This window comes from Pelodiscus sinensis, chromosome 5 (genome assembly GCF_049634645.1).
Source record: "Pelodiscus sinensis isolate JC-2024 chromosome 5, ASM4963464v1, whole genome shotgun sequence".
Taxonomy (NCBI): Eukaryota; Metazoa; Chordata; order Testudines; family Trionychidae; genus Pelodiscus; species Pelodiscus sinensis.
The window spans coordinates 20938393-20963577 of NC_134715.1; the positions used below are offsets into that span (position 1 = coordinate 20938393).

At 41.2% G+C, this 25185-nt stretch overlaps 1 long non-coding RNA gene across 1 annotated transcript in view; it reads left to right on the top strand.

Moving 5' to 3' along the window:
- The first annotated feature begins 430 nt into the window (after nt 1-430).
- The window catches only part of LOC142829539 (uncharacterized), a 32168-nt gene continuing 7413 nt past the window's right edge, over nt 431-25185 (top strand). The window contains exons 1-2 of the long non-coding RNA XR_012904034.1: nt 431-503; nt 6618-6764. This is a non-coding gene — a long non-coding RNA (uncharacterized LOC142829539). The remainder of the gene's footprint in view (nt 504-6617; nt 6765-25185) is intronic.

Consider the following 25185-nt stretch of genomic DNA (forward strand, 5'->3'; position numbering starts at 1 on the left):
AAAAACTCTATTGTCCACACCAGTGTTCCCAGACAGAAATTGCCTGGCTACTGGAACCCCCCTAGCCATGCCTGTTTCCTCTGATGACACACACTGCACTAGCTTTACATATATGAAGGACCCTCCTTGCCTTCTTCCTGTGTCTGGCTGCACAGTGTATAGGGATGCTTTGTTGTAGTGGTAGGTCACAAACTGTATCCCATGTGGCAGGATCAGGCTGGAGGGCTAACTTACAGAGGGAGAAAGGCAATTCTAAAAAGCAGCAACAGCCCTGGATAATCAGGAGCAGGGGAGTCAGGGCTGCTATAAATCAATCAAGGCCAGCTGATCTCATTTGAGCTGCCACTGAGCCTTTTAAAAAGAAGTCTTCCCCGGAGGGAGGAGGTGAATAGGAGGGGGCTAGAAGAGATAAGGGAAAAAAACAAAACAAAACAAAACAAAAAAACAAAACAAAAAACAAAACCACAGAGAAAAGTAAGGGCAGCGTTGCCAGAGACAGCAAGGTGGGGTGAAGAGCTCCAACGAGGGGTTTTGGGCTCCCTTTTCCCCAGTAGTCTGAGAATCTAGCTGATAGCTGGAGAGGATTGTTTACCTGCCCAGGCTGATTGGGGGGAACTTACCCTGATGCCCTTTGTAGCTGAAGACCAAAAGCTCAAACCCTGCCAAGGGCAAGCAGGGCCTATGGTGCAGTACTGAGGCTGCCAGATTAAGGACTGAGCAGAGGTCTGGGATGGGTTACCCAGACTGGAGCAAGGGTAATTCTGTATCCAATTTCTAATCAGTAGCCTCTCTAACTTGACCAGCAGAGAAAATTGAACAGCAGGTACATGTTCTGTTAATATCCATTATTTCAGCTCTTCTAATGTCAACTTGGAAATACTGTATAAATAATTATTATTAATTGGAGAGGGGGGGAAATAGGAAACTCAATTGGCCATGATAGATTTTGAAGTGTTACTAAAGGGAAGGATTGATGCCATTTATTTCACCTGAGTTTTGAGTAAAAGCCATATTGTTTTAATCATTATTTATGCTCTGACTCAGGATGATACTTAAGTATATACATAACTGAATGGCTGCATCTACACTGGCCCCTTTTCCGGAAGGGACATGTAAATTTCACTAGTCGTCGTAGGGAAATCCGCGGGGGATTTAAATATCCCCCGCGGCATTTAAATAAAAATGTCCGCCGCTTTTTTCCGGCTTTTAAAAAAGCCGGAAAAGAGCGTCTAGACTGGCCCCGATCCTCCGGAAAAAGTGCCCTTTTCCGGAGGCTCTTATTCCTACTTTGAAGTAGGAATAAGAGCCTCCGGAAAAGGGCACTTTTTCCGGAGGATCGGGGCCAGTCTAGACGCTCTTTTCCGGCTTTTTTAAAAGCCGGAAAAAAGCGGCGGACATTTTTATTTAAATGCCGCGGGGGATATTTAAATCCCCCGCGGATTTCCCTACGACGACTAGTGAAATTTACATGCCCCTTCCGGAAAAGGGGCCAGTGTAGACATAGCCTAAGTGTGCTAACAGTCCCATTGATAGCAATGAATAATCCCAATGAGACTACTTAAATGCTTAATATTACACACACTTAAATACTTTTTAAGGCCCTGATTCAGGAAGGTATGTAAAACTGTAATGTAAATAGATCTTGCCATCATATGCTTTTCATTCCCTTAAAAGATGCAGATGATACTACTCTCATAAAGATAATATGCTACTCTGCATTGATTAGGCCTCCCATTTCAATAAAGATGTGGAGGAATTGGAGAAGGTCCAGAGAAAAGCAACAAAAATGAGTAAAGGTCTAGAAAACATGAGCTATGAGAGAAGGCTGAAGGAATTGGGATTGTTTAGTTTAGAATGGAGAAGAGTGAGAGGGGACATGAGTGGTTTTCAGGTATCTAAAACGATGTCACGGGGGGGGGGGGGAATGGTTCTCTTTGGCCCTTGATGAAAGGATAAGAAGCAATGGGCTAAACTGCAGTAAGGGAGGTTTAGATGGGACACTAAGAAAAACTTCCTAACTGCCAGGATGGTTAGACAATTTATTCCACAGTTTAGGAAAGTTGTGGAATCTCCATCACTGGATATATTTAAGAGCAGGTTAGACAGATATCTGTCAGGGATGATTTAGATGGTGCTTGCTCCTGCCATGAAGGCAGGGGACAGGACTTGATGATCTCTCGAGGTTCCTTCCAGTTCTCATATTCTAATAATCTTTGATTCTATAATCCATGTTTAACAACCACCAGGCAGAACCTGGGACCTCTTAAGCAGAGTATAGGAGCCTCTACCCTCTGAGCTAAAAGCTAGCTGACTCCCAGCCCATGCTGAAGAGGTCTCTTGGTCTTAACTATTGCTGTGGTCTAGGTACCACATGCATTGCTAAGTAACCACACTAGGGGTGTGTCTAAACTACATGGCTCCATCAATGTAGATTAGTCAGGATGGCAAAGGGAAATGAATCCGCGATTTAAATAATCGCGGCTTCATTTAAATCAAAATGGCTGCCGCGCAGTGCCGATCAGCTGATTGTTGGCTCAGCGCGGTAGTCTAGATGAGGATCTGCTGATCCCAGAACCTTTCATTGGCATATCCTTTATGCCTAGTGAAACGAGGCTTACAGGATCTGCCGCCGAAGGGTTCTGGGGTTGACAGATCTCCATCTAGACTACCGTGCTGTGCCAACAATCAGCTGATCAGCACAGCGTGGTGGCCATTTTGATTTAAATGAAGCCTTGATTATTTAAATCGCGGCTTCATTTCCCTTTTTCGTGTAAACTCATCTACATGGCTCCATCGACAGAGCCATGTAGTTTAGACGTACCCTAGGTGTGTGGGTTACACATGCTCACTATATCTAATCTGCTACTTAAATATTTTCTATTACAGTTGGCTAATGTTGACTCTGCTCACTGTATCTAATTATATTTGGGCCCAAACAAAAACTCAATATCTGAATTTCATATAAAATTTGGAGCTGGATCTAGTTATAGATCTGAACTTTGGATCTATAAGTACATGATTAATGCCTATGCACTCCTAAAAATGAGGGGGGTAGCTGTGTTAGTTGGGCAAAAACTGTAATTACACAGTGTTATTGTTATAGGTTCAGGGTCAGCTCTAGTATAACTTAACTGACTGCTGCTCTAAGCTGTATGAGAATTCTAGCCCAATACAAAATGCACCCTAGGAGCATTCCCATGAATGTTGGAGAATTGTTTGTGTAAATGGCTAAGCTTGGAGAAGGAGTGTAATGTATCTTTTTGTTAAAGAAATGTGTTCCAGACATAGAGAGCATGGCACACAGAAAATTGTGTGGATATGGGAAATAATATTATTAACATGCAAGGTATCATGCAGGAGGAGGGAGCAACTGATAGGTCTTTGTTAATCACAGAGTAGTCTACCACGTTGTTTCTGTATCAAATGCTCCAGTAAACTCATTTGTGTAATGTTTTTGGTACACTTTTTACAACAACTTTATCTTATTAAAGTGTGTAATGTAATGATAGTCTCACGTGACTTTACTTTTTATTTTTTGTAAGCAAAGCTACAGACTTTACTTATGTGGCAATGTGATATCAGCAGGCAAAGGATGATATGGAAGCTTGCTGATATTAAAGATCCTTTAGCGTTAGAACTTGTAGAATGCAATTCATAGTGAGCGGCAGGATGACCATTGTAAATATAACATTCTGTATGCATCAAAGCTTTTTACCTGTACAGTATATGGATGATTTCTACCTTATGCATCATTTTGTATCTTTTCATGCTATATCTAAGATCAAAACCAAGTCTCTAAAGTATGTGCTGCTCAACTGTCCTTGAAAATTGTCAAAGACTAGTTATTCTGCTAATGTTTTGTGATGATCTCAAAGGCTATATTACTATGAAATTTTCCTCACAAAGAAAATGCATCATTTTCTTGTTAAGTATGGATCCTACATTTTTAAAATAATCCAAGGCATTCTAAGGTGGAAATTCCTGTTTACTCCATAAACGTACTGCTTCCTTCTTTTTCTGTCACGTTTGATTCATGAAAGCAAACTTCTTGCTGGCAAATAATTGCTCTAAAGCAAAGAAAATTAGAACAGTCCCTAAACGTAGGCATTTGTTTAGCTCTGATCAGTGGCAAAGAGTTACAACAGTCTAAAATTATTATTAAAGTTGTAGGTATTAAGGATTCCATCCCATAATACACTAAATTTATGTCCTGACATTTAGCTATCTTCATCTAATTGCATCAAAAGAAGATGGCTTTTCCTTCACTGTGGGTTTTTTTTTTATAATGAGTACTTTTCTCGGAGAATATAATAGTATCTCTCTATGGATGCATAAAATGGTACAGAAAAAAAGATGCCTCTTTGCAGAGAAATTTATTTATCTTCATTAGGAATTTAGAGCTAGAGCTTCAGCTGATATAAACATGGAAGTCAGTAGAGCTATGCTGAATTCCATCCACTGGGGACCTGGTCCTTTCAATGAAAGGGCCTGGCTCTATGGGGTTCTGAGCTCTTTCTGGGTGGTGCTGAGAATTCTCAGCTTTTGTGTTTTAGAATGGGAACTTGGAACGCTGGGGGCTAAGCAAGATCAATGCCTAAACTAGGAATGTTCACACTCTTAGCTGATGGATGCACCATCTGCCATTGGCTTTCATTGGACATTGGCTAATACTGGAGACAAGCAAATTCATAGTGTAAAAAAATTTTTTTGTTTAGTGCTCACGGCTCTACTTTCCATATGGGATTTTCAAATGAGCCTCCCCAATGAAATTCAACAGAATTTGGGCACCAGATTCTATAGGCCCCTTTGAAAGTCCTAGCCTTATATCCAATCACTCTTAGTTCATAGAATTATAGGAGTGAAAGGGATCTAGTCCAGTTCCCTGCCCTCATGGTGGAAATGAGTTTTATCTCAACCAGCAATTCTCAAACTGGGATCCACAAGGGGACTCATGGGTGGGTCCAAGAGTCATGACCTGGGCTGCTGGTCCCACTGATCAATTGCACACGGTGGAGCAGCTGTGGAGTGGAGCAGGGCAGGTCCTGTGGCTAAATGTGGAGTCAACACTAAGCCCCAGGCCCTTTTCCCCCACTTCACAGTTGTTCCATGGCATGCATTTGCGCAGTTGGACTAGAGGCCACGGATAGGACCACCTGGAGATGTGAAAATCAGCACAAGAGGAAAGCACGCGATGATTCAGAGTGAAGCAGAGCCTGCAAATGAGTCTATATGTCCAAAAGCACAATGTGAATTCTGCATGCACCCCCTCTTGGCTCAGGTGGGCCAATCCTGCTCCTCTTGCAGCAGTGCAGATGCTAGCTCCAAGAGAGGCACAAAGTGCAAATCAATGTGCCACAGGCAGTCAGTGCAGGGGTCCAGGCACAAAGCAGGCATGGGTCAGCTGGATGCTTGAAATTAAAAGCTGGTGTCTTTGCCTTGGAACTGGTGTTCTTAAAGCTTCTGGTATTACATTGTGGAATGTTGGTTTAAATGTAAACATGATTATGTTGACCCAAGTGAAGGTGCAATGTAGTGTTAGTAGTAAGAACAGAACTTTTTATGAACACCAGGTGCTTTTGTAATGAGCTACTACTATAATTCCTTCTCACTTCTATAAATATTTTGAAAACTTTTTCATAAGTACAGAATAGAAAGAATCTTTTCATGTGTCAGAAGGGTGGTCTCCTTTCCTGAAAGTGTCATTGATTTGCTTGCAATAATGTAAGTTCCCTTGATTGAGAGTTTGACAAGTTCCCATTGAAGCTGCATAATAAATCAATCCCTTACTGGAAATGCCTGAGGGGGGTGTAAGTGAGGATGCTGTACATTAATACCTAGGGGATAGTCACTAACCTCTGTTCAGTGGTGATCAATCACCCTAGATAGACTATGCCGACAGTGTTTGGAGGTCATCTGGTTAATGAGACAGCACTGGGAAAATCCTTTCTAGCATTTTGTTGTACCTTCTAATCATTAGCATCCATATCAGATTCCCAAATCTTCCCTTTAGGAACATGTCCTAAGAGAGTTCTGCCGAGAACAATATGAGAGTGAAAAATTATAAATGGATGACTTGGAAGATTATGAGGAAAGGAAATGATGGATCACTTTATTGCTCACCACACCTGGTCCTAAGTGAAGCACCAATCTGTGGGGGGTTAACAGATGGCTGGCAAAAGCGCTAACTTCTTTGATTGTAATAGACTATTTTTGAGGAGTTGGGTGGGGTTGAAGGAGACCATGTGTGAAGGAGGATACTTGAGAGATGATTGCATTACACTGGGCATTGGCATATAAAACTGTGGATTTATGGACCTTCAGATAAGAGGCGATATTAAACACCTCACATTCTCAAGATGAGATAAATGCTGCAATTTTTGTGTTATCTGCTTCAGTTAAGTGGTTTTCTGAGAAATGTTATATAAATTGTCACAGGCATCTCTCCTGGATACCTTAAGACTGCCCATTTATTATCATTCAACCATAGAATGCACTCTGCAGATCTAGGGGACATATGAAGCTGTGCACCAGCAGTACATGTTTTTGGGACAAGGTTTTCATTAAGTACCGCAGTCTATGTTTGATATGTGTTCTTTATTGATTTTTTTTCTTTTTAGGGCAGATGACTGGAAAGGATAATCCCTTCCTTAACACACACTCAGTGAATTAAGGCAGCATTGTACATTGGATAGAGCTCTGGACTAGAACTCAGGAAAGCAGAGTTCTATAACCTACACTGCCACTGGCCTGTTGCACGACCTTGGGTAAGTCATTTTACTGCTCTATATCTCCGAGCAGTAAATCAGCATAACAATGCTTACCTTCTTTCTGAAGTGCTTTGAGATCTACTTATGAAAATTGCTATGTAAATCTACACATTAATTAAAGACAAGGTTATAATAAACAATAGGGAGAAAATTAAGGAAAGCAACATGAAATCCTTGCACAGGAGATATAACTCCAAATTACTATGTAGCAATCTCTTCTGTAATGTACATATTCAGTGGTTTTAGCTCCAGGAGAAGACCATTGGTAAATCATGGTGATCCAATGAACAAGAAACAGCCATGTTAGAGACAGAGGGTAGGAAGTAGAAAAAATTCTCTCTATTGGGTAGGTATAGCTCAGTAAATTATTTGGCTGGAGTACTGCAGTCTTAGAGGAAGACATTTCTCATGTTTCATCTTTGTGTTTTTTCTGGTGAATGGTTCCCATTAACTGTTCTTCTGGATCCCTCCAGAATAAAAATAAAAATCCAACCAGCTATCCCCAAAAGAGATTAGATATGTCAGTGTCCACATTTAGTAGTCTAAAATTAGACTTTTAAATATATTTAGTATACACATGGGACATTTAATAGATTCTTAATGCTATTGAAAATACAATATTTTATTGTTGCTTTATTATTTAGTTTACATGGACTGACTACATTTCTTTGAATATTTCTACTTGGAAATGGAAGTTGTGTCTTAATACTATATTTAACTCCTAGACTTTTATATCATACTAAAAAATTTACCTGGCATTGTCCATGTCCTTAACTCAAACAAGTTTTGTTTTTCTTCATTTAAATCATTGTTCTTGGATGGGTCTGGGGATGAGGGGTGCATATGCTGGCTGAAGAAGTCAGAGAGAGGTCAACCCCAGACCTCTCTCACCACAGCACATTGGGGACCAATGAGAAGTGCCTGTCCATGGCCGCTACAGTGGGCACAGCTGGGGGAGGGATGCATGACTCTCAGCTGGGTGGCAGACAGACAAACAGACACACAGGCAAACAGACTAACTTTCTGAAATATAGAGCTGTTCCTTTATACACCCTGCCCTCTGTTGGTCCAATGGAGTTAAAGCTGTCCCAGTCTCCATCTCAGGCCCTTTGCTGTCCTAGGGGTCATTCTACAGAATAACTGTCCCTCCTACCACACCCTTCCCTTTCCGTTTTATGAGAAACAATCAAATTCAAGGCATATCCCATTGTCCTGGCACAACCACACATTTACCTTGCTTTAAGTTATGATAAGAGGAATCCAAATAACCAATTTGATATTCCTTACTCTTACCATTTAGGAGGAGTTCTTGAACAAAAGGACTCACAGCTGGACAGACAGACAGATGCAGACACACATTTCTAAACTATATAGTAATACTATCTTTTTTTTAATTCACCAAAGCCTACTAATAATATCTGATGTGCACATAGACATAAACATGAGCATAAATGACTTGCAAACAATTTGGAGGGGAGAGGGTTGAGATTTCCAAATGGTGATTAAATTCTATTTGAATGCACACAATACCAAGAAGAGCTTTCTTTTCTAAAAAAGAAAGGGAAGGCCACAGGCTGTAACCGGATGAGTCGAGTTCTCTAGTCATCTTTTCTTCCAAAAGCTCTTCCTTTTCCTGATGAATTTGAAGCTGTGTAGAATGTGCAGAGCAGACAGATGATGAAGGATAGTAAAGTAGGCATGCTGCTGGAATAGCAGAGAAGCAAGTAGTTGAGGTTGCACAAAGTAAATTTGTTCAAAGTTTCTTGATGGTCAGCTAACCAATACAGCAGAACATTTCTGTGAAACTTATTCCTAGAAGTAATGGCATGGGAAAGAAAGGATGCTTGATGCTCAGATCCAAACGGGGCTTTGGAGGACTGGAAGTTAATAAAGTTACTTCTAAATTGAGGATTTCTTCTTGATATTGGGAGTCTGTAATTGGTCTGAATACTGATACTTGTCAAGTGCCTGTGTTTCCACTCTTATGTGTAAACTTCATTCCATACTTTGTTTTCATCAGACATTATACTTGCCTTCTAGTTTTCACTTTGTGCAAGGCAAAGTAGTACAGCAGGATGGGCCCACAGGCACAGAATGGGCACTAGCTAGAATCAAAGTAGATGTTAACATTGACTTTAATCTTACATAATTATGGAGAACCCTTTAAACACACAAACTCTGGAAATGTTCTTATTTTTCCCCCCTCTGCGTAACTGATATATCATATAACATATCACGTTGATTTCAATTCTCTGTTGCAAGACTCCCAACTTCTGTTTTTTACTGAAGCAATCTAATGTAAAAGTGTTAATCAAAACAAAAAATGTGCCTTTTTTCTTGTGCTACAAATGTAGATTGTTCAGAAGTTATTCCAACAGAATATATCAATGTATAAAACAAAGGAATAGATTTAAAGGAATTTTGTGAAAAATAACATGGTCACATTATGAAAGAAAAACTAGGGGCTGATCCTGCTTTCCTTGAAATCATTTGGCATTCTGTGATTGACTCAGCAGGAGTATGACTAAGTCCTTTGTGAGAATGTCTTAGAGCCACTTTTGATGGTACAATATTAGTAACTGCTATTAACATCTTGATTTTTACAAGGCACACAGGATCTATAAAAGCAGTTGATTGTTTCTAGGCTATATGTTTCTTTTTAATTTGGCAAGGCATCACATTTCAGTTACTTGTGATAATGTATATTTTGTTTCCCCGCTAATGGACTCTAATATATTTCCAACACAGTATAGCCATATAATACCTCCCAATGGCTGGAGATCATAGACATGTCAAGAGAAGCAGGAACAACTGTGCATTAAGAATTAGAATGACATACATTACCATGACAAATCCAGCGAGAGTTTGTTTTTCTAAAGATACATGAGAGCTTGGAGAAATAAAGGCTTGTCTCGTCTTTCATCCATTAGGCTCTTGTCGCTCTCTCTTCTCATTTATATTGAGTTGAGAGAAGGGATGATTGGAAAAACATGCATTAAAACTGTTTTTCAATGGAAAGCTGGGGGTTTTCACAACCTTTTAAAATAAGAATTGTCTACTTTCCATGAAAAGTTTTTTGATTTTTGGAAAAAACATCAGAGAGCAAGGGGTTTTTTTTTGGGGGGGGGGGGGGGAAGTTGCCTGAAATTTTGATACCGAAATGCTGCTATGTCTCATGCCCCCACTCATCTTTATAGGCTCAGTTCTCTAGCTGGGCCATGTATTTCATGATCCACTGCAAACAGAGAATCCTAGGCATTGTAGAGGCTCAGCAAGGGGGAAAATATGGTGCATCATAGGAAATCTAGTCTAGCCATGGAGCAGAGGCTATAGAGGAGGATAATGGGTATAGATCATCCAAACTACAACTCTCATGAGGTATTTCAACAGCATTTCCAGCTACTACATTTGGTGTTCAGCCAAAACCTTTTTCCCCCGGAAAAGTTAACACTTTTTCATAGGGTTTTTTTATTTCTGACTAGGAGAAGTTTAGAGATTGTCTGTTGGAGCTAGCTGAAGAGACTGCTGTCATCCTTATTATCTAGTTGGTACATTGCCACTCAAGCATCTCAGTGGAATCTATAAACTGCAATGACCAAATACCCCAAACTAACTGCAGTTAATCTTTTGGATTAGAGCATATGCAGACTAGGAGAATCAAGGAGGAAGCCTAGGTGAAGAATAAACCTGAGTCTAGAAGGCTGACAAGTATTCAAGATTGAGATACAGCAGTCACTGAGGGGGAGCCCAGTGGTGGAGCCCTCTTAGAAGAGGACATGTGGGACTTCCAGGGTTAGTAGGAAAAACCAGAGGAAAAGTTAAAGGACAAGTCCAAGTATAGAGGAAGTGGGGTTTTATTTTTTGGTTTGGGAGATTAAGGGATTCCAGTGGAATGTCCTCTGATTTCTGGCCCTAGGAGAGTGATGAACATGAGACTGTAGGGAGAAAGACTGGTAAAAGAGGGAGTTAAGGGAGGCTGGAGAGTTGGCCTGTTTCTTATAATGCTGGAAGCCAGAGGGATGGGAGAGCTTGGATTGTCCTATCTGCCACAGGAGAAGGTGATATGAAGTGGTGCTCTGATATAAGGAGGTAAGGAAAGTGGAAAGTGCTAAGCCAAGAGGATGTGAGTACCCAGGGCAGAGTTCAGTTACTCTCAGAAAGTTAGGCAAAGTCTCTTTCTTACCCAGCTGAATAGCTTTTGGAACAAAATTTCAGAAAGAAGCCTAATATCCAAGTGAAAAAATGAAAATGGATTTGCTGTCTCTATTTGCATGTCCCCATGTTAGGGTGTGTCTAGACTACAGAGTTTTGTTGACAAAAGTCCACTTTTGTCAACAAAACTATACCTGCGTCTACACTACCGCTGAGTTCTGTTGACATAACGTCGACAGAACTCAGCAGTTTTGTCGACGCTGGTAAACCTCATTTTACGAGGCATAACACCTTTTGTCAACAGAGTTCTGTTGACAGAAGGTGTTATTGCATCTAGGGTTGTGTCTAGACTACAGGGTTCTGTCGACAAAGCTTCTGTTGACAAAAGCCTGTAGTCTAGACATACCCTTAGTCTCTATCTGCAAAAACAATGAGGAGTCCTGTGGCACCTTAAAAATTAACGGATTTATTTGGGCATACGTTTTCATGGGTAAACACGGCTTCATCAGATGCATCCCTTTGCATGTGCTATTACTCTTTTTTGTTTTGTTGTTTTGGCAACAGCTATTTTAACCTTTGCAAAGATCATTCTTGCTTTCTAGAATATCCCATAGTTTTCTTCTCTTTGTATCTAAACCAAAAGAAATTTTAGGGTATGTCTACACATCAAAGTTAATTTGAAATAACAGCCGTTATCTGGAATTAACTTTAATAGCGTCTCTACAGGCAAAGGGTTTATTTTGAATTTGGTAAACCTCATTCTACAAGGAATAACACCAAATTCGAAATAGCTAATTCAAAATAAGCGCTGCATAGACACTTATTTCGAAATAGGGGGCCTCCAGCCTTCCCAGGGTGCCCTGGTGGCCACTCTGGGCATAACCAGGAAAACTTCCTCTCCCCCAGCCCTGGCGCCCTTAAAGGGGTAGACTCTGGCCACAGTGCCTGTGCCAGCTCAAAGCCTGCCAGTGCAGAGCCAGCAGTTACTGCCCCTGACCCAGTGGCCCTAAAAGATGAGCCAGCAAGCCACTGCCTGCCAGCCAGCCCTCCACCACTCCCCAGGAGAAGTCTGCCTGCTCCCAGGAGCCTGCCAGGAGAAGGCAGGTACCTTCCTGGTCCAGGGCGGAGAGCATGGACCTTATTCAAATTTGGGGGGGTTGCCCCCAATGTACATGATCTCAGCACTAGATGGAGGAACACGGCCGTCTATGGCAGAATAGCTGCCTGCTTGGCCACCAAAGGCCACATGCAAACCCAGGAGCAGGTTTTCATGACAATCAAGTTGGTCCAGCGAGATCCCCAACCCTGAGCTCTGAACTTCCCTTCCCCCTCCCTTTTTCCCCTTGCTTCCCCCTTCCATTTCCCTCCTCCCAAGTTTCCCCCTCCCCTCTCCCACCATCTCTTCTCCCCTCTCCTGCCTCCTATCCCCAGTCTTAACAGAGTTTCATTCTCCCCCTCCCCCCAGTTTTGTTAAATAAAGAGAATTTGTGTTCATGAAAATTTGATATCAGGTATGGGGGCTAGGGAGTAAATGGATGGATGTGAGGGAGGAATGAGGCACAAGCCCCCAGTGGGGCAGACCAGGGAGGCTCTTAGTGCTCCTCAGGGTGGAAGCTCTCTTGCAGGACCTCCTGGATACTGACAGTCCCCCGATGGACCTCCCAAATGGCAGCCTGCAGAAAGTGCAGCCAGGCTCGCAGCAACACATCCAAGAGAAGCACCAGAGTGCCTGGGGAAGCTCCGGCTCCATGTTGCAGAGTACTGTGGTGTTCCGAGTGAGGGCAACCAGAGCACACAGAGTCAAAATGCTTTGCTGTCCCTCATTGAGGTAGACAAGCAAGCAGGGAAACCTGACAACTGGCTGTCGGGGGAGGGGAGGGTTCCCTTTAAGCACAAGCCTCAGGCAGCAGTCACACAAAGACACTCCTGACCTGAAGCCCTGCCTGAGCTGGTTCCAACCAGCCTTCATTTCAATTCAGAGTCCACTCAGTGTGGACGCGCTATTTCGAAATAGAAAAGTGCTATTTCGAATTGCATTTTATGTGTAGACACGTAATTTTGAAATAGCGTATTCCGAAATAGTTAATTAGAAATAAGCTATTTCAAAATAATGCTGTAGTATAGACATACCCTTAGCTTCTGTTTAACTTGCAAACAAAGATCTGTTTTGCTTTGGAAAGACCAAAAAGATTTACCTAGCATAAGATTCAAGACTTTTCAAATGACAGACTTTTTGGGTTGGCTCACACCTACAAGGAAGGGACAGATCTGTAGAAACTCCGTGGCCCACTGAATCTGAGCCATCAGATTATTTAAAGTTGTTCAGACGTGCTGTACTTCTGTATGCCAGATTACTACAGAATATCTGGATGCCTCAGAAACCTTTGATGTAGCCTTTGAGAACAGACCATTTTAAGCAATGCTCTACTCTTGAGAATGGACAATGTTTTACATGTCTCTTGTCAAGAATAACATGAAGTAAAACTTAATTTATTAAGTATTCGGCTTTCTTCTAGTGCTTTGAATTTTCCCGTACATTTGTCCTTAAGATTCAGACTAGAAATGTTTATTATAATTGCAAAAACATATGTACTTTTCATCTGAGAGCTCAAAAGTAGGAGTAGGTGCTTACATTCCTTTGAGGACCTGGATGTTAGTGAGTTGTTCAAGTCATTTAGTCTGTGGCAGAATTGGGAATAGAATTGTTAAAATAAAATTGTCTGGAAGCAATGCTGTTCTTGATGCTGTACAGGGCATTGGTAAGGACTGTCCTAATTCCAAGGAGCATTTTATATAGATTTGAGAATGAAACACCTTTTACAGTAAGTGAAACTTACAAGTGTTTTCACTGTGACTTTGGTTTGCATTTGTTATGTTATTCTGCATATAGATCTGCTCGTTTTTAATGAAGTACATCAAGTTATTTGGATGGAGAAAAAGTTTTAAATTCTAATTTGGCATAGCTAGAAATACATTTATTTCTCTGGCAGTTAAAGTTTAGAGGTTTTTTGTCTGCAGAGACACAGTATAATGATGTCAAAGTCTTAAAAAAAGAGTGTGGCATTAACAAGATGGAAGGCTAACTTAATGGAAGTTCCATTGATAAAATGCCATCCTCACATAGCAAGTAATTGTTCCCTGGCTATTATATTCATACCAAAGAAGTAATATATCAGGTACTAGCTCATCTAGGCATAACTCTAAGAGATTCTCAAAAGCTGCAAGTTGTATATCACTAAACTATGGAACATTTAAAGCAACTAAATTAATTAATTATTGTAGTTCACTGACTATGGTCAGGAATTATGACAGGCACTTTAATCTGAAAATATTTTCAATATAGATCAACTGAATGTATTGTAGAGTTGTAAAACAAACTGTTTTCTAGAAAGAGTACCACTAAGATAATGCTTGTTTTGATAAACCTAATACACAGGACTGCAAACTAATGAACTTTTGTAAAGTTTTGTGTTTTGCCACATTTATACAAATTCCAAGCTTCACAAAGGGCTCTGAAATAGAGAAAGTTGCTGCCTCAGTGGATGAAGGCTGGCCTTTAGAAATCCAAATACTTTGAGGAGTGTGAGAAATAATGTGGTCTGAGCTGGGATTCTAAAGTACAAAGAATCCAAATACAGCTAGTGATAGAAGAAATTCAGAAAGTTTAGGAGTTGAGGTTTGATTTGAATAAATGTGCAAAAATGGGTGCTTATTTGCTCTGCCTGAACTACTGCTGCCTGAAAAATTGCAACGGTCTTCTTGAATCAAGGAGGCATTCTTTTGAAATTTCCAATGTTCTTGCTCCTAGATTGAAATTTTACAAAAATAGCTTTATGGATTTTTTTCAGTCCTATTTCTAGTTTTAAATATGCTAGTGAGAGCCATTAATGGTGTTCCTGAAGCCTTAATGGCTGAGTGATCAACATAAATTGTAAACAGCCTTGTTTATCTTAAAAGTCCAAAGATGATTAGTCTGCTAAGACATTTGACAATACCACTTGGTTCTGGGGATTCCATTTTGATCCAGATAGTTTTCCATGGAAGGGGGAAAATATAGGGGAGAAAAGTTTCTCCCCAAGGCAGGAAGAATATTTAATCAATGAAGTTGTCATCTCTTAGTCTTCAGCTGACGTGACACTCAAAAGATGACTAGGGACCCGGGTCAAGATAAAAGAGGATGCCTCTGATGTGAAGATTATGCCTACAACAAGAACAGCTCTTTAGAGGAAGAAGCTGCTTGCATTAACTTTTTAGTGAATTAGAACTAGCTATGTGTTTTCTTTTCATTTTAACTTAGAAACTTACTTTGATCTGTCTGTTTTCACTTGCAACCACTTAAATCCTACTGTTTGTACTTAGCAAACAAAACTGTTTTTTTATTATCAAGCCACTGTGCGTATCTTTTTCATTGATAAAGAGAGCAAACATCCTCATGAGCTTTCTTTGTGTAAAACTCTTACTCACAGAAAGATGGATTTATTTGGGGTTTTGATCCTTAGAACTGTATTTTCCCAGAGCTGAAGTGGTTCAGTGTCTGCATTGCTCCTCAAGGGGCTGGGAAATCTGTGCCTAGTCGGTGGGGGGTGGGGAGGCTGGGGAGGGACAGAGAACCTGCCCCAGCAGAACAGGCGGTAGTGACACCCAAAGAGCAAGAAGGTGGGTGTATGTGTCATGATCAGCACACCGGGGAACAATCCCAAGGGGACTTCTGTGACTACACCGCATCACAACAGTATTAAAAAAAATTATCCAAAACTGAAAACTAGAGGATTCAAACTTTATTTGAATGTGTTTACTAGTTAAAACATTGCCCCAACTAGTCCATGATCCAGAAACACCCTTAAATACATGCTGAAATTTAACCATGTGGCTAGTCTCACTGACATCAACGGAATTAAACTGAAGCTTTTAGTTAAACATGTGCTTAACTGCTTTACTGAAACAGGAATTACCATACTAGATCACGCGTGAGGCTCACTCTGACAGGAGCCAGAAGCTGTTTCTTTAGAGGATGGTTTAAGAACCCTATGGTAGGTGGAGGTGTGATAGTCCGTTCCCTATATTCGGTCTCAGCCCGGTTTCTAGAGGTTTTGTTGACATAACAAGCTAGTGATTCTCAAACTTTTGTATTGGTAACCCTTTTCACATAGCAAGTATCTGAGTGCAACCCTCCCTTATAGATTTAAAACATACATATTTTATTTAACACTATTATAAATGCTGGAGGCAAAGATACGTTTGTGGCTGGAGAGTGGCAGCTCACAACCCCCATATAATTTTGCTGCTCCCTGACGGGTCACAACTTCCAGGTTGAGAACCCCTTGTCTACCCCCTTTTTTAATCTTTTTCAAAAACTCTAACCTGAATGATTCTTGTGGCAATGGATTCACAATATAGTTAGAAATTGTGTGAACAAAGTTTTCTTTTTTATCCGTTTTTGATGTTCTTCTATTTTTATTTAATCAGATGTTGTCTTGCACTTGTGTTGATATACAGAGAACAGAAATTCTTGACCTAATTTCTTTAGAGAATTCAATATTTTACTTTCATCCCCCCCCCCCAGTTTTTTAAGTTAAACAATCTCAGTTTTTTCAATCTCTTTGCAGATGATTTTTTTCAAGGCTCTTTGTTATTTATAACTTTTCTTCAAGTTCTGCAGTATCCTTTTGATAGGGAAGACCAACTCTGCAAACCAGATGTAGCTGCTCCAACTGGTATTTATAAAGTTTATTATAATGTTTGTTTTATTCATCATCCTGTTCCTTATGTGTACTAGCATCTTGTTGACTTTTTTTGACCACATCTTCACAATAGGCAGAGGTTAGTCTGCAATATTAAGCAGTCTACAATGATGCCCAGGACATTTTCTTGAATCAACAGGTTATTTAAAACATTGGAATGTGTATCAATAGCTTACATTTCCCCCTCAACGTGAAATACTTTGTATTTGATTTTACCATTGTGATGACTTTGTTAGGGCACTTTGAAGTTCACTTTAGTTATTTCTAATCCCAACTACTTTAAAACAAAAAAAAATTGTTCCATCTACAAATTTTGCTCCATTTTTTCTCTCAACCATTTCAAGATCATTAATAAATCCACTAACAATACAATACACAGTACAAAATTTTGAATAGTCTCCAGTGGATTAGGGTCATGGAGAACAGGGAACAGTTTGGTGCGGTTATAAATTATTTTTGGCATAAATTAATTACCCACATTTGGCAAAGTCATGACTAAGTTATGTAGGTCATCTCAACTGACTAACAGAATCTTTGTACTGCAACAAACTATATTTATTATGTAGCACATATTTTAAAAATACTAAACATATTTAATACATTTATAAAATATTATTTTTCATGTCCTTTCACCTATAATTCCCACAAGAGCTCATACTTCAAATCCAACTCCACAGTTTTCATAGGCAGACACGAATTATAAATTATAAAATTCATCTAATAACATTATTATTAATAGAAAAGTTATGGAGAGTGGGGTAAAGGGTTAAGACCAGTTATCTTAGACCTTTCCAGAGCAAGTAGCAAGTATCCTACTGAGAAGCTGAGGGTATCCCCTTTCTTATAATACAATTTAACTGGCCTAAATGTTCAGAAGTCACCAATAAAACTATCAGAGAGGTAGCCGAGTTAGTATTTTTCAGACCTAACAAATCCCTGCTTTAGCTGCAAAACTCAACTCAGTCTTAACTATGGAGTCATTACCACCTTAATATATTTTACATTCAGATATGAAAGTCTGTTTTCTGAAAAAGTAACATTTTCCCCAGTGAAAAATGACATTTATGTTGTGATACAATCACACATTTTCTAAGATTGCTATACACTGTGCAAAATATACATATTCTCTTTTTATTTCCCTGTAAATTAACATGGATGTGGATAAAAGCTGTTTTCTAGCCCTATATGCAATGTCCATATGGCTAAAAAGCTGTTAAATATCTGGAAAATTATCCAGAGCAGCAGTGTATTTAAACTTTATGCTCACTGAATTGTCATTTTTTCAGAGTAGTGAAATCAAAGTATAATAAGTGGAAACAGATCAAAGTGTTGGAATAATAACCCCTTAATTAGTCAGCTTGATATTAATTTTGATCTCTGTAATTAGCCAATAAACCATCTTTAAATTTATGTTATTGTGCAAGTACATCATGGGGAAATCTGTTGTTTGTAAGGGTTTAAATAAATCCTCAGCCATTTTTGGAAATGTACCCTAAGCCAAGTGGCTAAGTATCCATCTGCCAGGTAGATGATGCTGATTTTGTGCAAAGACAGCAGGTCTCTATTGCAAGACTTTATTTATTTATAAGGCTGTATATGTTGGCTTCCATTCTGATTATATTCAGCAAAACTAAAGCAATGAAGCAGGCACTCAAAATGCTCAGTAATATGCACCCATGCCAAGTCAGCTTGAAGCTTGGTATAATGAGATGGTCTTCACAGAAATATTCATGTAGGGATTGAAAAGGGTTATTTTTGCTTTTCAGTTTTGTAAGGGGTTAAGAGATGCTTATGATGGCATTGGAAGGGTATAGATCAGAGTCTTCCACTGAATGTAGGGCTCACATTTAATGATTAAACTAACTAGAAAGGAGGTATGCTTTCCAGGAGATATTAATTCTTTGGAGAGCAGTCCCTTTCTCCAATAATATATCTCAGATTAATTGCTACTAAGAGAAAAGTTTAGTCATTACAAGAAAATGTTGAATGCCCAGCACCTGCCAAGCTTAATACACTACCAGCGTGAGATACAGCCCTCTGGAAAACACCATTATAGCACATCCTTGCAATGAGTTGTTGTGGTAAGGTTGATAATATACTCAAATTGCAATGCTTGTTCTGTCTCAATGCCAATAAGCTCACCCTTCGTGCTTTTGCTTACGTTGCCTTGGTGTTAGAAGTCTTAATTTTAAAAAATCATGATAAATTAACCATTAATTACAGTAATTATGCAATTTCAAGACCTCAAAAAGATTAATTGTTGTCGAGACAGACAGTGAAATACAATGTGTAAGTAAATATATAACAAATGATTACAAGTATTTGTCCCAAATAGTCTTGCTGTTTTAATTTTTAAAAGTGGCTAAGTGAGAATTGTGCATATTTCCCACTGTGAAAGTCAAAGAGAACAGAGTGCCTACTTCTTAGGCATTCTTGAAAACTCACCCCAAAGGTGGTGATTTTAATACTAATTTTAATTTGACAGTAAGCCTTTAAGTTTAAAATAAAATAAAACATTCACATGAAAATCTTTGCAAACCTAAAAATGTATTGTAGGTAATAACTAAAATGAGACCTCCAACCTAAGTAATGCCATTTGAATTGCTGGTGTTAGGTTTTCAGCAGTAGCCCTAATTTGCACTGAAATAGATTTAAAACCAGTATTTTAGAACTATATTACTCAGTGCATACGAACCTTAGCAAAAGGGTTATGAGGCTTAACATTTCAGTGTATCCCCCACTTGGGGTGTGCCAGCTCTGAATTTTGGACTGAGCCTCTGGGAGGCCCTATCCTATGGATTACAACAACAATGGTTACCAGAGGCCTGACACCATGTCCCAGCATGCTTGGAGTCAGAGCTGGGTAATAGAATGCACTAGAAACTCCAGCTGAGGCCAATAGGAAGTTTCTGCATGGGGTGAAAAAGCAAGTTTCTGGGTCCCTGATGCGCCACACCTACACAGCCTCCTCCGTGGTCCAGGACCAGGACAACCTGACTAACACAGACTAGATTTAGTTTCAGTTTTGAGCATGTGAGTTTGGGAGCTGACAGAGAAGCAAAACAACTCAGAGAGCCTCTGATTAACTCCTACTCCCCACAGAAGGGGGTCTTTGAACTGCTTTGGAATCTAGCATATGTCAAACAATTCCAGTACTGCAGAGACCAGCATCCAGAGTAGTAAATCTGATCCAGTGCTGTCCACCAAAAGCCATCTGAGACCTCCGCAGCAGGCAGCCAGGAGAGGACCCTGTCCCATTCACACTAAATATGCAACACTTGTTTCTAGACTGATCCCCAGCATACCATCTGCCTGTGCAAGTGGCAAGGGATGGAGCTGAGAGTTGGGAAGAGTTGGGAGTGTTGAGTAATCATGTATCCATGATCATTAAACCCTATCTCTCCCAAATCCCAGGATATTCCCTCTCTTTGGTTTTATTGGTGGTGGTTTCATTTCTTTGGTGAGGTTTGTGTTGATGTAATTTGCTATGTCTTGTTTGTTGGCTTTTATACTCCTTGCAGCACTAGAAGGATTACTTATTTTCTCAAGGGACAGTACCCCTTTTGTTCCAGGCATAGTGAGGAGACAGCTAAGGTAAAAGCACCAGATGTCTCAAAAAAAAAAAAAAAAAAAAAAAAAAAAGAAGCAGCCCCAACCTATGCAGGGAGAAGCCACTCACAAGAGGAAGTACAAGGGAGAAGGCTTGGGCCACACCTATGTCTGCTAAAGCTGAAACTGTAACTCCACAAAGCTGTGATACATGATGATGGAGCTTCAGTCTTAAACAAGTAAAAAAAATTAGATTGGTTTAGAATTGCTGCCAAAAATAAATTACAAGGCCTCATGGGGAACACTAAAGTGCAAAGAGGAGAAAAAGAAGTGAGTCTCTCTGCTCAAAGAAGGATCATCTTATTAATTTTTAAGATCATTATGTTAATCTGAATAAAGAATTCCTAGAATTTTCCCTCTTTCTTTGGAAATCTCTTGTTTGTGATAATCATCCCAATCTATTTATCCTTGTTAATTATGCATCTACTTATGTCAGTGTTTGACGGTTTCTTTTCTGAAAGATATGGCATGTTGGAGAACAATAAAAAGGAATTAAACACATGAAGGAAGTTCATAATGTGAAAGATCTAGTGAGGTATGAAAACAACGTGTACTGAGCACTGCATAGCTTTCTCTAAACACATCAACTGTTCATACACAATCACTTTATTTTATAGGGCTATTAGTTTAACAAGTAGCCAGAGTATTGAGGAAGTAAAAGCAGTCTCTTAGGTTTCAGTAGCTTCTCAGAAAAAAATATTTTTCCCTTGAGATTTTTTTTTTACATTACTTAGTTTAATTGTTACCATAAGAAATCAGCAGGCATTTTCAATTTATATGGAGTATCTCCTCTTTCTTCATTCATCTCCTTTGTTTCACATGAGCATCTTTACTTTCTGGAGCAAGTATATCTCCAGTTGTGATAAAAATTCTACTGCAGATTGAAATGAAGCAATTGGATGTTACAGCTGTTATTTAACTGGCTTTCAGGGAAAGAGTGAGAAAATTAATAGATTAAGTTTTGGGGGCTGCTTCAGAGAACACAGAAGGGGAAATATTCTGATTTTTGATACAATCAAGTTATACTTTCTTGGTTGAATAGTAGATTTTAAATGAACAAATGCCAATAAACACTCTTTCTCTTTCTCTGGAAAATTTGACCTTTAATGATTACTAGTCTAAGGGTATGTATACACAGCAAAGTTATTTCAAAATAACACCTGTTATTTCAAAATAACTTTACTAGCGTCTACACAGCCAAACCATTATTTCGAAATTGTTTCAAAATAGCAGAGCGCTTATTTCGAATTTGTTAAATCTTATTCCATGAGGAATCATGCCAAATTCAAAATAGTTATTTCAAAATAAGTGCTGTGTAGATACTTATATTGAAATAGGGGGCCTCCAGCCTTCCCAGGGTGCCCTGGCAACAACTCCAGCCTCAACCAAGAACACTCCTCTCCCTCCACCTCTCTGGAGCCCTTAAAGGGGGGTTGACTCTGGTTACAGTGCCTGTGCCAGCTACAAGCCTGCCAGCCCAGAGCCAGCAGTCATTGCCCCAAGCCAGTGGCCCCAAACCATGAGCCAGCAAGCCACTGCCAGCCAGCCCCACCACTCCCCAGGAGCAGTCTGCCAGCTCCCAGGAGCCTGCCAGGCCCAGAGAAGGTGGGCACCTTCCTGGTCCAGAGTGGAGATCACGGACCTTATTCAGGTTTGGGGGGATGCCCCCAACATCCATGATCTCCGCACTAGACTGAGGAACGCGGCCATCTATGGCAGGATAGCTGCCAGCCTGGCCACCAAAGGCCACATGCGAACCCAGAAGCAGGTTTTCATGACAATCAAGTTGGTCCAGCGAGATCCCCAACCCTGAGCTCTGAACTTCCCCTCCCCATTCTTCCCCTTGCTTCCTCCTTCCAGCTCCCTCCTCCCAGTTTTCCCCCTCCCCTCTCCCATCCTCTCTTCTCCCCTCTCCTGCCTCCTATCCCCAGTCTTAACAGAGTTTCATTCCCTCCCCCAGTTTTGTTAAATAAAGATAATTTGTGTTCATGAAAATATGTGTATTTTATTTGATATCAGATATGGGGGCTAGGGAGTAAGTGAAAGGATGTGAGGGAGGAATGAGGCACAAGCCCCCAGTGGGGCAGACCAGGGAGGCTCTTAGTGCTCTTCAGGGTGGAAGCTCTTCTGCAGGACCTCCTGGATACTGACAGCCCCCTGATGGACCTCCGAGATGGTAGCCTGCAGAAAGTGCAGCCAGGCTCGCAGCAAAGCATCCACGAGAAGCACCAGAGTGCCTGGGGCAGCTCTGGCTCCATGTTGCACAGTGCTGTGGTGTCCCGAGTCAGGGCAACCAGAGCACGCAGAGACAGAATGCTTCGCTATCCCTCATTGAGGTAGGCAAGCAAGCAGGGAAAGCTGAGAAGCAGCTGTCCAGGGCGGGCATCCCTTTAAGCACAGGCCTCAGATAGCCTCAGGCAGCAGCTACATAAAGTAACTCCTGACCTGATGCCCTGCCAGACGAGGTTTACCGGAGCGGTCGACAAAGACTTCCCTTGTCAGCTGTGCCGTGTCTAGACAACCATGCTGTATTGGATCAGCTAATCGTCAGTGCAGTGCGGTGGCCATTTTTATTTTAATGAAGCAGGGATTATTTAAATCCCCGTTTCTTTGACTATGCCGAGTAAACTACCTTACATGGCTCTGTTGACAGAGCCATGTAGTCTAGATGCATCCTTAGATGGCAAACTTTCAAGAATTAAGACATAAGATTCCATCTATTACAATAGGATTAAGGCTACATTGGAGAGATACAAATCAACGGGAGGGGAAATTTAGTATATAAGTGCTGAATATTGTACTTACAGCTCTGAGTAATGCATAAAGTATTTTAGGACTATCATTTAATGAAAATACATTTGAATTCCAAAATATTTGTATATATTTCAATTCTCTTGTTCAATTGTCCTCAACTGGATGTTATTGAGATGTTACTTTTAGACTGATTCTACTAAAGATGTACTTTTTATAAGATTGTGGGAGATTGTCTTACAAGGTAAGAGGTGAGAAGTAATTTTTTCACTAAAAATGAAGTTTCAGGGTGACAAAGTATTTGGAACTTCAAGGTGAATTTGACAATTTTAGCTGAATAAGAATGAGATTATTTTTGCAAAAGTCAAAATGATTCCTTCAGCATTTTCTAAATGAAATGGTTTTACCTCATTTCAAAACATTATATTTTGAAAATGTATCTGCATTTACCATGTGCGTGTATTTTTCACTTTCTAAGGGTACGTCTACACTACAGCGCTAGTTCGAACTAACTTAGTTCGAATTAGTTAATTCGAACTAAGCTAGTTCGAACTAACGCATCTAGAACTAAAAACTAGTTCGAACTAGCGTTTTGCTAGTTCGAACTAGTAAGTCCACATTGAGTGGACTCTGAACAGGGCTTAATGATGGCCGGAAGCAGTGCCGGCAGGGCATAAAAGGAGGACTTAGAGCATGGAGATGCTGTCTCAGGCTAGCCGAGGGCTGCGCTTAAAGGGTCCCGACCCCCACCCCGGACACACAGTTCTAAGGGGTGCCCCGCTTGCAAAGAAGTTCTGGCTTGGAGTGCCCTGAGTGCCCACACTGGGCACATCACACCACTCGGCCATCAGCCCGGCTGCACTTGCCGCAGGCTGCCATCTGGGGAGAGGGAGTAATTGGGGGGCTGCAGGAGAGCTTCCACCCCCAGAAGCCCGCAGAGCCAGCCCAGTCCTCCCCATCGGGGGCTCGTACCCCATTCCTCCCTCACCTCCTTCCACTTGCCCTTCCCTAGCCCCCCTTCTTATTGATGTACAAAATAAAGATAACGTTTCTTCCAACATTGACTCTGTCTTTATTGAACAAAACTGGGGGAGACTGGGAAAAGGAGGTGGGAGAGGGGAAGAGAAAGGCTGGGAGAGGGGAGGGCAACTAACATGATCAGGGGTTGGGAACAGGTCCCAGATGAAGAGAGGCTACAGAGAAAAGAGGAGATGGAGCGGGGACAGGATAGAGGTCTCTAAAAGCAGGATTTGGGTGGAGAGGGTGCATTCAGAAAAGTTCTTCCTGAGTTCCCATAAAGAAGGACTAGAGGACACCAAAGGAAAGGAATGGGTAGCAGGCTTGAAACTAGTAAGAGAAAGTTGTTGTTGTTGACAAAGCAAATAGTTAACCTGTGGAACTCCTTGCTGCAGGAGGCTGTGAAGGCTAGAACTAGAACAGAGTTGAAAGGGAAGTGAGATAAAGTGATGGAGGTTGGGTCCATGGAGTCCTATTAGCCAGAGGGTAGGAGTGGTATCCCTGCCCAAAGTTTGTGGAAGGCTGGAGAGGGATGGCACGAGACAAATGGCTTGGTCATTGTCTTCGGTCCATCCCCTCCAGGGTCCCTAGGGTTGGCCGCTGTTGGCAGACAGGCTACTGGGCTAGATGGACCTTTGGTCTGACCCAGTACGGCCATTGTAAGCTCAGGGCTCAGTGTCGGGGGTCTCAGTGGACCCCCTTGATTTTCATGCACACCTGGTCCTGGGTGGCCAGGCTGGCAGCTCTCCTGCCCTAGACGGCCACTTTCCTGTGCCTAGTGCGGAGATCGTGGACGAGGTCCACGATGTCCGCACTAGCCCAGGAAGGTGCCCGCCTCTTGCGGTCCAGGGCAAGCTCCTGGGAGCCGCCAGCCTGGTCCCGGCAAGAGGGGGTGGGCTGGGGGGCATCGGGTGGGTGGCTCTGTGCCGTGCCAGGTGCAGGGTCTGCTAGCTGGGTGCTGGCAGGCTTGCACCTGGCACGGGCACCGTAGCCAGCCCGTGCCCCTTTAAGGGGTCCGGGGCCGGGAGGGGGGCATAGAGTTTCCCTGGTGTTGGCCAGAGTGGCCACCAGGGAAACCTGGGGAGGGCTAGCCTCCCACTAGTTCGAACTAAAGGGCTACACAGCCCTTAGTTCGAACTAGCTAGTTC